General features: G+C 48.3%; 1 pseudogene; it reads left to right on the forward strand.

Annotated features, from left to right (window-relative positions):
- The first annotated feature begins 4,941 nt into the window (after nucleotides 1-4,941).
- On the forward strand, nucleotides 4,942-8,423 carry LOC122158559 (annotated as a pseudogene).
- Nucleotides 8,424-16,019: the final 7,596 nt, after the last annotated feature.

The raw sequence follows: 16,019 nt of genomic DNA on the forward strand, positions 1-16,019 counted from the left end.
CCCCCCATATGCTGCATGCCCCCATACCCCCCCACTCTTATGCCCCCCCACCCCCCCATATCTCCCCTACCCCCCCGCCCCCCCCATTCCCCTCCGTTCCCCCCCATGCCCCCCTTTCCCTCTCAATCCCCCTCATACCGTTTAAATCCCCCCAATCCCTCCTCCCCCTTATTTCCCTCCATAACCATCCAATCCCCCCCTATCCCCCACACCCCCCCATTTCACCATATTCCCTCCCATGCCCCCCACCCCCCTTAAATCCCCCTTTCTCCACCCACCCCCCTACACCCTCCATTCCCCTCTTACCCCTCCATTCCCCCCATTCCCTCCATCACTCTGCATTCCCATCTGCCCCAAATGTTCCATATGGAATTTGAATGGAAAAGTATGAGCATCAGTATGACACTTCCATAGTGGTAATTATTGAACCTTAGCATTCATTATCAGTGGTTGTGAAAACAAGGAAGTAACATTCATCAAAGGCTGGATCCAAATCAGTTTCTTAAGACAGTACAGTGCAGGAAAGAGAAGACGACTCAGCCTTGTGAATAGAGATCATAAACAGAGAGAGATCTGGAGAAGATTGGGCTGTGCTTACAGAGGAACGGGAAGGAAAATGAAGTTCAGAGTCAGTGCAAATCCTGCTATGCTCTCATCATGCAAGCACAAATGTCAAGGCAGAATGCAGGACTATTAAAGCTTCTCACTAAACAGGAATTTTCTTGTCTATATTTATTGGAAAGAGCCTGAGATGGTGAGAAAATCTAAAGCAAATGACTAAAGAAGGATGCAGATATTAAATTCCATCAAGTGCTGACCCATGAAAGACGTAACGATAAAAAGAGGTGGAAAGAAATTGCTCATATTCATTGCTGTGCGATCAGAAAGCTTCAATCCTAACGTGAGAAATGTGCAGGTGTGCAGCTCAGAAACACGTGGAATCATAAAACATGTAGGCATCTTCCTTCCATTGGTCAGAGAACTGTGCAGCACAGCTGCAGCTTCTCCCAAGTCTTTGCTGCAGGAAGGATTCCGAAAAGACATCAAGAAAAAAAAGAAAGAAAGAAAAAAAAAAGCCTCTCCCTTTTCTTCAGGCTTTTTTTTCTTTTCTTTTCTTTTTTTTTTTTTTCCTAAAAACAAAAAGCAAACAAAAGGTACAAAGAAGAGATTTCTGGGGATGGCTGGAATAAACTCCACTCAAGCTCAGCATTCTACACACTGCTTCTGTGTCTTAGGAGTAAATCAGTGGCAAGTTCCAGGCAAGCCCCAGCTGGCCAAGTGCAAGTGCTGGCGACTGACTGAATGAGAAGCTAATTGACTCTCTGCAATTAACTTCCAGTGCTCATTATCACTGTGATATTTAAGGTACTTGTAAAACTGATGAATCTGTGCTTGTGATTTCTTTTAAGTGAGAAAATAAAACAAGTTCCAGATGAGTAGCTGGGTGATAATTATCTGTTAATATTGTTCTACATGTTAATTTTGGTAATGGCTGTATTTTATTAAGGACTAACGAGTCATCTTCAGTGCTTCCAGTCCAGGAGACGAGGAAAAACCCAGCAAAGGACAGTTACAACCCACGGCAGCAGCAGCACAGTGCTTTGGTGCAGTTCTGTTACCCAAAGCCTCCTGAGGAGATGACATTTGGAGATCAGCTGAGTGATGTTTGTGGAGCAAGCTCCTCTCGGGAAAATTAAGGAAGCAGAAATGCAAATGCCCAGCACTCGGCTCCTGCAGGCATTTGGAACGCAGTCGGCTTTGCCATTCCTTTACATTTTCATTTTTTCAGGAAAATGGTCGCATCGGTTCCTTACGCCGCTTCTCCGTGTCTCCTCCACGCTCACAAAGGCGGGTCCGCACGACCGCGCTCAGCGCGGCTTCCATCGGCGACGTCACGGAGGGGGGGTGACGATCGCGGCGGTTATCGGCTGTCGGTTGGCGCCATCAGGCGACAGCAGTCGGTCGGCGCGCAGCCATGCCTGCTTTCCAGCCCGTCCTGCGGCGTCGCTGCCACTTCGCCGACCAGTGCCGGAGCGTGCGGCTCAGCGGCAGCTGGGGGCGCCCCTACCCAGGTAATGAATGGGCGGCGGAGAGCCGGGGGAGGAGCTGCCGCGCGGAGCCGCGCCGCGCCGGCGCTCGTCCCCGAAACGCCGCGTCTGCTACCGCACGTCGGGCAGCCGCCGTCGGGAAGCTGCACGGGGCTCCTCTGCCGGGCGGCACGGCCGCTGATAGCCTGCGCCGTCCGCCCGGACCGGAGCCCCGCGTGCGCGACCGTTCCCGCCGCTGCCGCTCCGGGCGCGGGGCCGGGCTGCGCGGAGCGGCTCCCATCGCGCGGGACGACCGGCGAGCCGCTGCGGGCACTGGGATGCCGCGGCGGGGGGCTGTGGTTCGCCCGTGCCCGGGTTGACTCGCCGGGAGCGCGTTTTCACAGAATCACAGAATCACCTCTGAAGAATCCTCTTCGGAGGGACCTCGAGAAGCTGGAAAGGTGGGCAGGGTGAACCTGATGAAGTTCAACACGGCGAAGTGCAAAGTTTTGCACTTGGGCCGGAGGAATCCCAGGCTGGAAGGAGCGGTCCTTGAAAGCAGCCCTGTGGAGAAGGACCTGGGGGTCCTGATGGATGAAAAACTTAATAAGAGCCAAGAGTGTGCTCTTGCGGCTTGGAAGGCAAATGGGATCCTGGGGTCCATCAGCAGAGGGGTGGTCAGCAGGGAGAGGGAGGTGATCGTCCCCTCTACTCTGCTCTTGTTAGACCCCATCTGCAGCACTGCGTCCAGGTCTGGAGCCCTCAGTACAAAAAAGACAGGGAGCTGTTGGAGTGGGTCCAGAGGAGGGCCACTAGGATGGTCAGGGGACTGGAGCACCTCCCCTATGAGGACAGGCTGAGGGAGTTGGGCTTGTTCAGCCTGGAGAAAAGGAGGCTGCGAGGTGACCTCATTGCAGCCTTTCAGTACCTAGAGGGAGCCTACAGAGGGGAGGGGAATCAACTCTTTGGAAGGGCTGATATGTGTAGGACAAGGGGAAATGGTTTTAAGTTGAGGGAGGGGAGATTTAGGTTGGACATCAGGGCGAAATTCTTTACACAGAGAGTGGTGAGGTACTGGAACAGGCTGCCCAGAGAGGTTGTGGATGCCCCGTCCTTGGAGGTGTTCAAGGCCAGGTTGGATGGGGCCCTGGGCAGCCTGGTTTAGCATTAAACGTGGAGATTGGTGGCCCTGCATGTGGCAGGGGGGTTGGAGATTCATGATCCTTGAGGTCCCTTCCAACCCTGGCCATTCTGTGATTCTGTGATTCTGTGATTCTGTGATCACAGAATTGTAGGGGTTGGAAGGGACCTCCAGAGCTCATCGAGTCCAACCCCCTGCCAAAGCAGGTTCCCTACAGCAGGTCGCACAGGTCGGCATCCAGGCAGGTCTTGAACATCTCCAGAGCAGGAGACTCCCCCCCCTCCCTGCAGCCTGTTCCAGTGCTCCTCACCTCACTGTGCAGAAGTTCCTTCGCACATTGGTGCACAACTTCCTGTGCTGCAGTTTCCAGCCGTTTCCCCTTGTCCTGTCTCCACTCACCACTGAAAACAGTCTGGCCTCGCCATTCTGCCCCCCACACCTCAGATACTGATAGACCTGGATCAGGGCCCCTCTCAGCCTTCTTTACTCAGGGCTGAACAGACCCAGTTCACTCAGCCTTTCCTCATAGCAGAGATGCTCCAGGCCCCTCACCATCTTAGTGGCCCTCCGCTGGACTCTTTCCAAGAGATCCCTGTCTGTTTTGTACTGGGGAGCCCAGAACTGGACGCAGTGCTCCAGATGAGGCCTCACCAGGGCAGAGCAGAGGGGCAGGATCACCTCCCTCCACCTGCTGGCCACGCTCTTTTAATGCACCCCAGGATGCCATTGGCCCTCTTGGCCACAAGGGCACAATGCTGGCTCATGGCCGACCTGTCGTCCACCAGGACACGCAGGTTTTGCTTCTGACTTCTTGCTGGCTTGGTCGGCGTTGTGCGAATGGCTTTGCATCCTTCCTTCTTCGTTATCAGGTCCCGTTGGAGGAGCCAGAGGAGGATGGCGTGCCGCTTCCCAGAGACGCAGAAATGCTGTCCAGGCATCCGTGCTCCAGCGCTTGAGAAGACGTGGAGGACGATGGCGTACCATAAACCAGATAAGCACAGTCCTCATCCAGCCCACAATAATCCAGCATGTGGGAGGGGCTGTAGGAGCATGGGGTACCGGTGCCCAGACTGCCATGCTCGTTAGCCAGCCCTCCATGATGCAGCATATGGGAGGAGCTGGAGGAGGATGGGGTGCTGCTACCCTGAGAAACAGGTACATTATGCGGGCAGCCGTGTTCAAATACAGGAGAGGAGCCGTGTTCGAGTACAGAAGACAAGCTGTGTCCAAGTACAAGAGATCAGCTGGAGGAGGATGGGGAGACAATACTCACACAAATACACATCTTAGCCAGCCCTCCATGATCCAAAACAAGGGAGGAGCTATGAGAGGATCAGGAGACATTGATCAGATAACCAGCATGCTCAGCCAGCTATCCATAATGCAGCACACAGGAGGAGCATTAGGAGGATCGGGAGACACTAGCCAGATATCCACACTCGTTAGCCAGTTCTCCATGATGCAGCTCACAGAAGGAGCTGTAGGAGGATCAGGAGACACTACACAAAGAAATATAGAGCATGGCCAGGCACCCATGATGCAGCACATGGAAGGAGCTGTAGGAGGTTGGGGTGCTGCTACCCCGAGAAACACACACATTATGCGGCCAGCCATGTTAAAGTACAAGAGAGGAGCCGTGTTCGAGAACAAGAGAAGAGCTGTAGGAGGATGGGGAGATGCTACTCCATCAAATACAAATCCTAGCCAGCTGCCTGTGCTCCAGCACATGGGAGGAGCTGTAGGAGGATTGGGAGATGCTACACCAACAAATACAAAGCTTAGCCAGCCACCCGTGATGCTGCACATGGGAAGAGCTGTAGAAGAATGTGGTGCTGGCACCCCAAGGAAGAGAAATCCTATCCGCCCGGCTGTGTCCCTGTATAAGGAAGGGGCTGTAGGGGGATCTAATGCTGCTAACCAGACAGACACAAACTTTAGCCAGCCACCCATGGTTCTGCACAAGGGTGGAGCAGTAGGAGGATCGGGAGATTCTACTCAGACAAACCTTAGCCAGCCATCTGTGCTCCATAACACAAAAGGAACTGGAGCTGGATGGGGGGGCACTACTCCGACAAATACAGACCTTAGCCAGCCACCTGTGCTCCAGCACACGGAAAGAGCTATAAAAGGATTGGGTGATGCTACCCAGATAGACACAAATCCTAGTCAGCCACCCGTGATCCAGCACACAGGAGGCGATGGAGGACGTGTTGTTCATGCCCGGAGAAACACAAACCTTTTCCAACCAGCCGTGCTGCAGTGCAAAGGAGGATCTACAGGAGGACGGGGCACTCCCGCAGCCGTTGTGCAGCCTCCTGCGCTCCCAAAGAGCTCCTCGGGTGGCAGCCGCGATGGAGCAGGACTCTCTGGTGCCTCCGGTGTTGGAGCAGCAGGCAAGAAAGGCGCGGTGTCCTCGCAGAAAGCGAGCTCTGCATTAAGCGGTGCAAACCCGGCTGGTGACTACAGAGATGAACGGCAGAGACTTGTGTAAGTGATGGCCCTGTCCCCTGGGAAGCGCTCGCAACAAGCTGCTTAAGTGCTTACTGGCTTCCTCTGGATAATGGAGAGGATGCGTTCCGGGGGATGGAAGGTGGGACGTGGGGAGGGGACCATAGGAAGCACGGGGGTTTTGTTTCTCTTCCAGACCTGATGTGATTTACTCGCGATGAAACGCTTTGTCGGACATCTGTGTGTCCAGCAGAGCGACTGCTGTGTCTTTCAAGATAGCTGTAGCATTCCTCAGCTGTTCCCTCTGGCAGCGTCCTATGGAATTCATTGGCGCGGCTTTGGCTATTTGAGTTTGACTTTGTTTTTTGCCCTGTGGCTTCTGACTGTGTAATTTCTTCCTTTGCTGTCATGTTGTGTTTTCTAGGGACTGGGTAGCAGAAGACATGGCGACCTGGGAATCTTCTGGACAGTGGATGTTTTCGTGTTACTCTCCTGAGAAGGGCAAGCCTAATGTTTCAGGTCAGTCCCATTTTTAGCCTTGCTGCGTGCTGCATGCTGCTACTGTTCAGGCTGCATTTCTATACTTGTCCACACTGCTGTGCCTCAATGAAAGCACTGCAAGGTGAGGACATGCCTTGCGATGCAACAGGTAGGGGCACTGGGTTACGGTATTTCCTTGGTGTGTTTGCACCCCTGAAGTTGCACCAGGAGTCCTTTCTGTGTCTCCAAGTAGAACTGGCTGGTCCCAGGCGGTGCAGCAAGGGCAGTTTCTTGTGTAACTCTAGAGGGCAATTTTGTGTTTGTGTTGCATTCCCTTTGGAGCATGCTGATTGTTTGCCTCCCTGCAGACTTTCCAGAGATCTCCCCTGAGGAGCTGCGCCTGAGGTATTATACCTGCAGTGCCAAGGAGGGCACAGGATTCTACGTAAGTATTTGGAACAACTGAGCTTTCTGTGACGCGTTCAGGGTAGCAGTGGTTCCTGTTCTTCAGGTGGCCGCTCTTGACTCAGTGAATACCAAAGTCAAAGGGAACGTAAGAACGCCCTCATACCTTCACTGTTCTGTGCAGCGAGTAGGAAACAGCAGGAGCTGCTGGCCTGAAGGCTTTGCCATCACTGAGCAACCTGATGTGGCCATAGGTGTCCCTGTTCACTGCAGGGGAGTTGGGTCAGATGGCTTTAAAGGTCCCTTCTGACTCAAACAGGTCTATGATTCTCCCTGCCTCTTCCTGATAACTGAGGCACAGGCCTCACCAGTGATGCAGGTACAAAACGTGTTATCCAAAGCAGGAGTTTCTGCTCGTAAAGTGGGGCAAGACCTGAATTGTCCAGTCTGAAATTTCCTTGCAGTAGCTCAGATCACTCTTGTTCCCCCTTTTAAAGAAAGGGGAAATAGGAAGGGGGAAAGGGGAAAAAGACCCAAATAAAAACAAACCAAAAGCCATGCTTAAGAAAAGCATGTTTGTGTTTTCCCACATTTAGATAAACGCTGTCCATCAGTATGTGCAACAATGGAGAAACAGGCTGCAGGAGCTGAAGGCTTTAAATGCCTGGAGAACAGCATCTATGGTAAGTGTTAAGGAAAGATAAAGTACTTCTGTTCCTGATATTGCTTTTCTCTTAAATATCGAGTGAAGGTTTTTCTTAGGATTCCCATTTAGGCAGAGCTCAGGGTTCAGACTTCAGCACAGATGATTGTTCTGCGCTCAGAGAGCAGACTGAGCCAAAGCAGCGACACAGACAGAGTCATGAAGCAAACTAGAACAAGGGAGAGGAGAATGAGAGCTCCAGAGGTTTTGGTGATGGCAATTACTTTGTGCCCGTCAGTCAACAGATTCCTGCTTCTAGGGTGTTTGCAGACAGTAGCCTGAGAGCGTTTTGTTTAAAGTAGCCGGCCAGCGTTTGGTTCAGTTTCTCAGTTACATTCAGTTGGTCGGCACACGTGGGTTTTTGCTTTAAGCGTGGATTGAAAGATGCCTGCCTGTGCTGGAATGTAGTTTTCATGTATGTATTTGGAACTTTTTCAGCTACTTTGGAGAGAGAAAGCGGTCACTCCACCATCACCTTCTCTTGGACTGGGAGGACAGTAAGCCCCAAGCACTGGGTTCCCAAGTAAGTTTCTGCATAAGGAACCAGTGATTAAACAGGCGTTGATAAGCGTTCTTCTGCAGCACTGAAACGCAGCAGTGTTTCTGTATGGCAGGTGCACCCATACCGAATAATGTAATTATTCCTTCCTATCCATTTCCTCACTGCAGGCTCTCCAGCCAACAGCAGCAGCGGTGCTGCCCGCTTGTCCTTGCAAATCCCAGCATCTCATCTGGAAGCGCTCCAGCTGTGGGGAGCTCTGCTGCTGCCTCCAGTCCTCCTGCCCTCGGAGTGACATCCTCCCACAGCCGTCCCCATCCCGTTGGGACTGGGGATTCTTCGGCTCCATCTGCAGCCTCACTTAATGCTCCTGGAACGGCCGCTGGCTGTGGACTTCTGGGCTTCCGGGCCCTGCGAGCCCTGCTGCAGCAAATCCTTCCAGCACCGCTCCGCTTGCTGTCGCTGCTCCCAAGGCAGCTACAGAACCTTCTCACGCGGGTGCAAGCAGTGCTTCGGCCGCACCGACTGCCGGTGCCTCTGCACACAGCGCTGCGCCCGCGCCTCTGCATCCACACGGCATCAGAGCAGGGCAGTCACACACACCAAGGAGGGAACTAACGGCCGGAGAGCTGGAGCAGTTCAGAGCCAACAAGCTCACGCTAGGAAAGGTCCCTGAGACCACCACCAGCAGATCTTTTATATGATAAGGATTTAAGTTAATTCTGAAGTTGTATGCCTTAATTCCATAGGATTTAAGTTAATTCTGAAGTTATATGCCTTAATTAAATAGAAATAAATATATTATATTGTTTACATATGCCTTAATTAAATAGAAATAAATATTTATTTACACATGTCTTAATTAAATATAAATAAATATATTATATTATATTATTTACATAATACATAAATAAAAGTTGTTATGTGACTCTTCCAATAAACAATGTTGTGATGGAGCAGTGAGTTGGAATTCACTTCACTTAAGTTTTCTATGACTTAAGTTCTCATTTAATCTCTTCAGTCTTCTGTATAATCAATGATGATCCAGGTGCTATAATTAAGAAACATACAAGAGAGTTTGGCTATGCAGGTTATGACACCACAAAGAAGAGATGAAGGGCTTACCCTTATCCTGGGCTCACTGGAAAGCTCCAAAGGAGGGATCTCCAGCAGAGACCCTTCCCCGCTGGCAGTCAGATCTCAAATGGGGTCCAGGAGAGGCGCAGCCAGGCTCCGTCCCTCCCAGCACACAGCGCATTGCCTTCACTTGTGCTCCCAGGGCTGATCAGCGCTCGCCTCAGGTGATCGACCAGAGGTTCAGGCTGTGATTCAGCAGCTCCCATACAGCCTTCACAGTAAGATACCTCGTGGTATCAGCATTTCCACTGCACCGGTTTAGGCTCACAGATCCTTGAGCACTGGCCAAGCAGGTGGCTTCTGCCAAATGCTTCTCCCACTGCTTTCGTGTTCCTCCCCCCATTGCCTTCAACATCGTTTTCAACAACCCACTGTACTGTTGGATTTTACCAGCAGCTGGTGCATGCAAGGGAAAATGAGATCAGTCCACTCGGTGCCAAGACCTTTGGCCAAAGTATTTGCAAGGGAACTTTCAAAATGTGTCTCCCCATCTGACTCAATTCTTTCACTGTAGAGAAAACCTAAAATATTCAATCCAGCAACTGTTTTATGTGCACCTATCTATCTATCTATCTATCTATCTGCTCCATTCCATTTCACCTTACCCATAAATCTTGTTAAGCACACACGTAGAAAGCAGGGTTGTTCAGCTGTGCCCTTCCCCAGGTCACTCTGATCTCCTCAGACCCCCAGCTCTGTCCCAGAAGCATCTTTCATCAGCCCTTCCTAGAAAGAGCTGCCTGCTTTTGCAGCACAAATGGACTAGTTCATGGTGAACTCCTGACTTCCTCATGCCTGGAACAACTCCATGGGCCTGCTCAGCCATCTGCACCAACCCTGATGTTGTTTGTCTCCACAAACAGCACCCCTACCACCGCATCTTCTTTCCAGAGTTATGTTTCCCCATCTCTGACTAAGGGAGTGAATCTGCTCTGGATCTTCTCCTTATACACAGCAAACTGAATGCCAGAGCAGCACCAGAAGGGAGAGTCCAGTTTGTTTTCTGCTCCAAAGCCATGCTCGGGATACAGCTGGGACTTCTGTGCTTGTTAGCTACAGAGAGGCAGTGCTTTGTTCCAGAAGAGCCACCCAGCTCCACGTTGGGCCCACTTGTCTGACATGAGAACCTGTGACCACCGAGGGTCTGCAGCCCCCCACCGAGGGAGTCCTTTCAAAGGGGTAAGTGGAAAACAGAAAGGCTTCACCTTGTATGTGCCTAAATAGTCAGTTCCACAGCCCTTGAGGCAAGTATTTTAATTTGCTTTCTCTGCCCCACTCTGTAAAATACAAAAATTTTAGAAAAAGCATAGGGAACGTAAATGGATATATGCATGAAAAATTGTCCACACGATGCAAAACAGTGTTAAGTGAGTTAAACCAGCTCCCGTAGAGCTCTGTGACGAATATGAAGCAGTAATGATGATGTCGCACTTAGAGGCCGATGTGAGTGTTGTCTGCCCCTGTAAAACTGTAATACAAAAGGTGAGCTGTACAACTGGGAGAGAGACTGTGTGTAACTGTAATGCCCATTCTTGTAGTTAAAACACACAAATATTTGGCCAAGAGATCACAGAATTATAGACTCCTCAGAGTTGGAAGGGACCTCTGAAGGTGCCACTGTTGGATTTGGGTGTCACAGCTGTCAGCTGACTTCATCCTGGGCTGTTTTCTCAGTAATATGAATGCCAGTGGAGTACTTCAATGAAGTGCTTTTATTCATTTGAAATTGCCCAATGCTAGCTTTGAAACATGATTAAATGATTATTCTGCTTCTCCGTTGTTTTGTACAGCTACACCCTGAAATGCCAAACAAAGCCAGATTTTGGCAAAGAATCCATGAAGTTTGAGCTAGTAGCGTGTCGGCTCAGTAAGAACAAAGCAGTTGGTATCAGAAGACAGAGGCTCAGAGGGGATGCGTGGGTCTACGAGAGATTGGTGGAAGACGTTTTATCCAGCTGCCAAGTGTGACTGCTGCTCAGAAAGCCACAATGTTGTACTGAGACTTTAATCATCATTTTAGAAAAATCAGTTTGGAAATGTAATTTGTGATCTCCTTCACAGCTGTGTTTGAGAAATCTTGTCAGCTCTTACAGTTTTAACCACCCCCTTTGTGTACATGCCCACTGCATGTTTCCTTTTCTTACAAAAACTCAACTTGTGCTACATGTTCCACAGATGTAACTCAACTGAAATAAAATTCCTTAAACTACCCCCTAGCTCCACTGCCCCATTTTTCATATCTGCTATAAAAAGAAAGTTATTGGTGTTGATATGCTGAGGCTCATTTGTGATACGATTCCAGTTATCAAGTAGATGTGGTACAGAAATGCATTTGCATAATTCTCTTCTTGTCTCTGTGTAAGTAGGATTTATTGAGATCATTAACTAAGTCACAGCTGTGGATCACAGAGTTGAAATATGTGCTCAGTGCCATACCAAATAGAGCCATCTTCAATAAATAGGAAGTTGAGAGGGCCAGGACTTAAACTATGATCCTATGTAAAACACTGCTACAGCTCATTACTAAGCCTCTGTGATGCTTAAAAAGTAAGTGTTCTTTCTGATGCTCCCCTGTTCCCTGGTTGTCATGCTAAGATAATTCAGCACCTTTAAGTTGTGGTGAATGAAGGAAGCATTTCTGTTAGGTTTTACAAGCAGCTGAGAAGGGATGGTGTGACAGTGCACAGAGAGCAGAGCGTGGCGGCCTCCTGCAGCTGCTCCTGCCCCACAGCCCTCCTGCCAGGCTGACTAAGGTCTCTGCCCTAGATGGGGACACAGCCCCCACTTCCCCCTTTGCAACAAAGCTGAGCACATAACCCAGAGAAGCGCAGACCCCTTAGGAGTCCTTGGCCAGATCACCCTGTCTATGCTGTCAGATGGTTTCCATCGCTTACTCACTAACTTATTGCCCTTAAGGGCCAGGTACACCTAGAGAGGACTCTCCCACAGCTCTTCAAAAGCTATTAGCTTTGCTGAGTGTAAGAGGCAAGCACTGACCCTGGTTAATACAAGTAACTTCTGAGATCTAGGAAGGAAACATCGGAGTTGGTAGAGGTGTTAGGATATCCCTCACAAAACAGTACGTCTCCAAACTTGACTTTTTCTGTTATGCAATTATACCTTTAGCCTGCGTCAGGAATGTGTGATGAGAATGTGAGCACCACCAACCACACTGATATCCAACTAAGCATCAATGTCAGAGGGCAGTTCTGTTGGAGCTTTTCTGCACACAAATGCCCACCTACACCTAGATAGGGGCTATGGCTCACAGCACTGTGCTGCAGGCTTTCCTTCATGAAAGGAACTGTGAGTCTGTTCTGATGTGAGCCACATTATTGGCTCTTTCCTGGATGACACTTTCTCATCCGGAAGCTACTTACAGGGGCTACAACGATCCACAGCCCTTAATGCATGAACCAGAAGGATATATTCATCAGAATGGCTGACTAAGGTAGAAGTCTCCATCACTTCTTTCTAATTTTAAGTTACCACTTTGCTGCTCTTCAGGCAGGGGAAGAATTGGGAATGTTTTCAATGAATTTCAAGGGTTAAAAATGTTACTAAATTTTTTCTGTTTCTGGTCCAGAACTCTTCAGATGCAAAAAGACATAAATGAGGAACACTTCGCAGGACACAAACCTGACCAACAAGGGCAAGGAAAGTGTGAGCCCAGCCTGGTCAATGGCTTTAATTGACAGGTGTGCATAGAATGTGTGCCCATGGTCCAGGCCTGATTCCACCTGGTTCCGTGACTGATGGGGTGGGGGCTCACAGACCCATGCCTTGAGATGGGCCTAAAAAAACACAGCAGCAATGAGGTTTAAGTCCCTTAAACTTTAATGCAAACAGTGATTGCCACAGAGTGAGATTTTACAGATGGTATGACCAGCACAAGGGTTGAGCTTGATAATAACTGATTAGATTTTAAAAAAGGATAATAAATTGAGTTTGATAATTGTTGACAAAGTGTACATAACATACAGTTCCAAAAAAGTAAAGTTTCGTATCAGTGCTTAAACAACTTCTGTGCACGACCCCTCCGGCTGCAATATTAGGCCTCTGTCTGGCTTTCAGATGTTGAAATTTAAGCCTCCTAAATATCAGAAATCAGCTAACGATGCCAGCACTGCAGCTGAGGGCTGTAACTGGCCCATAGCTGGGCTGCTGTGCAAGCTCTGATTTCTGCTTGCTTGCTCTGCTTTCTGGCATGAACACAAACCTCTCCCAAGAGTTCAGATTCTCCCTGAGACTTGATCCGAGTTGCTCTATGCCTAGAAAATGGGAGAGCTGGCTGCATGTGGCATATTGAAAACAGCCTCGTTAATGTCTAGCAGAGCAATGCCACGTGTATCTTAGAGCACTAATCCCAAGTGGTTGAATAATTGAAATTTTTGCTTGTTTCGACATTCCCTGAGTTTTAATTTAAGAATTTAATACAAAAATAACCTTACATTTTTAGTGTATTTTGTTTTTTGGCTAATGTTTCTTGCTGTGAATGAATGACCACTGGTGGTAGGAACCAGCAGAATGGGTGACAAGCAAGATTCACTTGCGGGTTGTTTTGAAGCTCAACTACACCCATGGTGATAGATTATCTTGTTGTTTCTATACTGAGAATTCTGGAATTCTATTGTGTCAGCTTATCACAGGTAGAACTGGGAGGGAGAAGAAACTGTGGGGATTAAGACTTGTGTGTGTGCCAAGCTTATGGAAGTACCCACACACAGGGTCAGAATGTGTGTTCGGCTTCACTGAGTTCTAATCACTCGTTTTGCAGGCAGACAGGTTGCACACAGTCATACATGTGAGTAAGACTAAATGGGTTGCTATGCTGTGCCTAGGAGGCTGTTCTTACTCCTTTTCCTTCATTAGGATCCTCTGTTACACACCAAGTTTAATTTATGGTCATTGTACAGCATTGTGTTCTGGGTACTGCTGCTTGGCTGGAATCTTAGCTCTCTACGTTACCATTTCTCTGAGCATATAACTACACTTGGCTTATATTTTTTCCATTCAAATCTCCACGTAAAGACATTTCTTAAATGCCCTGCTTAAAAATTCTAACATATAAAATATTATTTTTCATAGAGAATGTGGTTCTGTTTTTCTTCTCTCCGCCTCTTTCTTCATAACTTGTTTTGTTAGATGGTTTTGCAGAACAGGCAGGAGAATAGTAAGGAGTCCTAAGTGCAAAAGAAACTGACAAAGAGAAACTGTGAATAGCCTCTGCTAGGACCGGGACAGATATGCTTAACTGGGGCTGACAGAAAGAATTAAATTTTGAGGAGAAAGGAGAATGAAAAGATGTTACCATATTGAAGCTAAACTAGTGCTTGGGTCCACAGAGTGAGAGCTGGTAAAAGCACAACTGAAAAAAAAGCACCACAGACCTGTTTATCATGCTTGTTTAGGGCTGAGGCTATTAGAACAATTTGTTTCGACTTTGTTTTATGTAAATAATGTTTTAACTAAGAAAATTAGTATTCTGACATGTATAATTTATGAAAGTACTGAAGAGTTGGAATTATAAATAGGAATGCCATATAGAAAGCTTCTCAAATATCTAAATCCACTGAGTTTTCTTGAGAGGGTGCAGCTCATTTGCCAGTAATAACCAGTTCCTAAAGATTTAGCCTCGGGGTAAAACTCTCTGCTTGAGAGCTTTAGTAATACACTGGCTTCAAAGAAGCTTTGCTTGCTACTTTCTTGTCCCCAGTGCCCATTTAATGCTTGGGAAATATTTTCTGTTACCTCAGAATACACTGCATACATTAATGGATTCATTTTGTCACCAGTGCCTTTGTCCAGTTGTGATTACGTGAGACTGCACAGTGCTCATCCACAGCCCACACTGAGCTCTTAACACTTAGTCCTGATATTTCAAGAAAAGGTCCCTCACTGCTCAGTCTCCTACAGATTTCATGATTTTGTGGATTCTCCTTGCTCTGAGCACAGGATCAGGAGGAAGATCCTTCTCTTTTGGAACTGTTTTGCCCCACGTTCTTCAGGTTTCTCATTCAGTTTCTTCTGGGTTTTCCCACTATTTGCAGTGTTGGTGCCAGATCACACACCTGCAGCTTTGGCACTACTGCATTTTCATCCAGAGAGTGTGTTCCTTAGTGTTCTGTGAAAGCCAAGAGCACTTTAAAATATCTTTAACAGAGCTTTCATAAGACCACAGGAATCTGCCCTTGTGAGAAGCAAAGGAGGCCAGCAACACCTGGGGTTATGTTAGGAGGAGCAGGTCAGTGCTGGAGAACCTTCCCCGAGTCCTGGTGAAGCTGTCCTGCAGAACAGTCCAGTTCTGGGCTCCGCAGCACAAGAGGAGCGGGCAGCTTCCATGGAAAATGCAACCAAATGACACAAGATGGGGAGGCACCTCAGCTCTCACGCGTTTCCTTCTATGAGGAAAGACTCTGGGAGAGCTGGAACTGTCCAGCCTGCAGAAGAGAAGGCTAGTGGGGCATTTCATCAGTGTATATGAATACCTGAAGGGAGGCTGAGAAGAAAACAAGGGCTTCTTAGTGGTGCCATTGGTGGGACACAAGGCAATAGCTGCTCACATTGCTGAGAGAGGTTGTGGAGTTTCATCTCTGGAGATATCCCAAACCCAACTGGCCATGACCCTGACCAACCTGCTCAAGGTGATCCTTGCTTGAGAGAAGGGGAGTGTACTGAGCAATCTCCAGATTCTTTGTGTGAATGTAAGTACAGTGGAGGTGGTAGAAGCAGTCATAGCCTATTACCTTGTTCTTTACTAAGTCTGACTTAGACTTGCAGGAGAGTAGCATTTCATTTCAACATCTTGAGTACCTTTTGAATCCCAAAAGCCATACAGACCCGCATTAAGTCTTGATTCAAAATAGTGCATGGATATGCTGTTTTTTTTTTCCTTTGGATATGTATGTTTAAATAGATTCAAATAAACTTGTTTACTAAATTCTGAAAGCATGTTTTGCACAGCTAAAAACTTGGACGGATCCAATTTTCCACAAGCGGGCAGGTTGAACAGAACACAGATTTTCTAGGAGAAGATGAAAACTGTACAGTTAGATAATGTGACTGCAGCTTCTGTACAACATGTACTATCATCTACATTGTTTGTCAGTTAAAACAATTATCAGGCAGATGTGCTTATTTTTGTCAGCCACCTCAAATAAAATCATGTAGACTCAGATA

The sequence above is a fragment of the Centrocercus urophasianus genome, unplaced genomic scaffold (assembly GCF_019232065.1).
Source record: "Centrocercus urophasianus isolate 14NV4802_14NV808 unplaced genomic scaffold, USGS_Curo_1.0 seq_1472, whole genome shotgun sequence".
NCBI classification, from domain to species: Eukaryota; Metazoa; Chordata; class Aves; order Galliformes; family Phasianidae; genus Centrocercus; species Centrocercus urophasianus.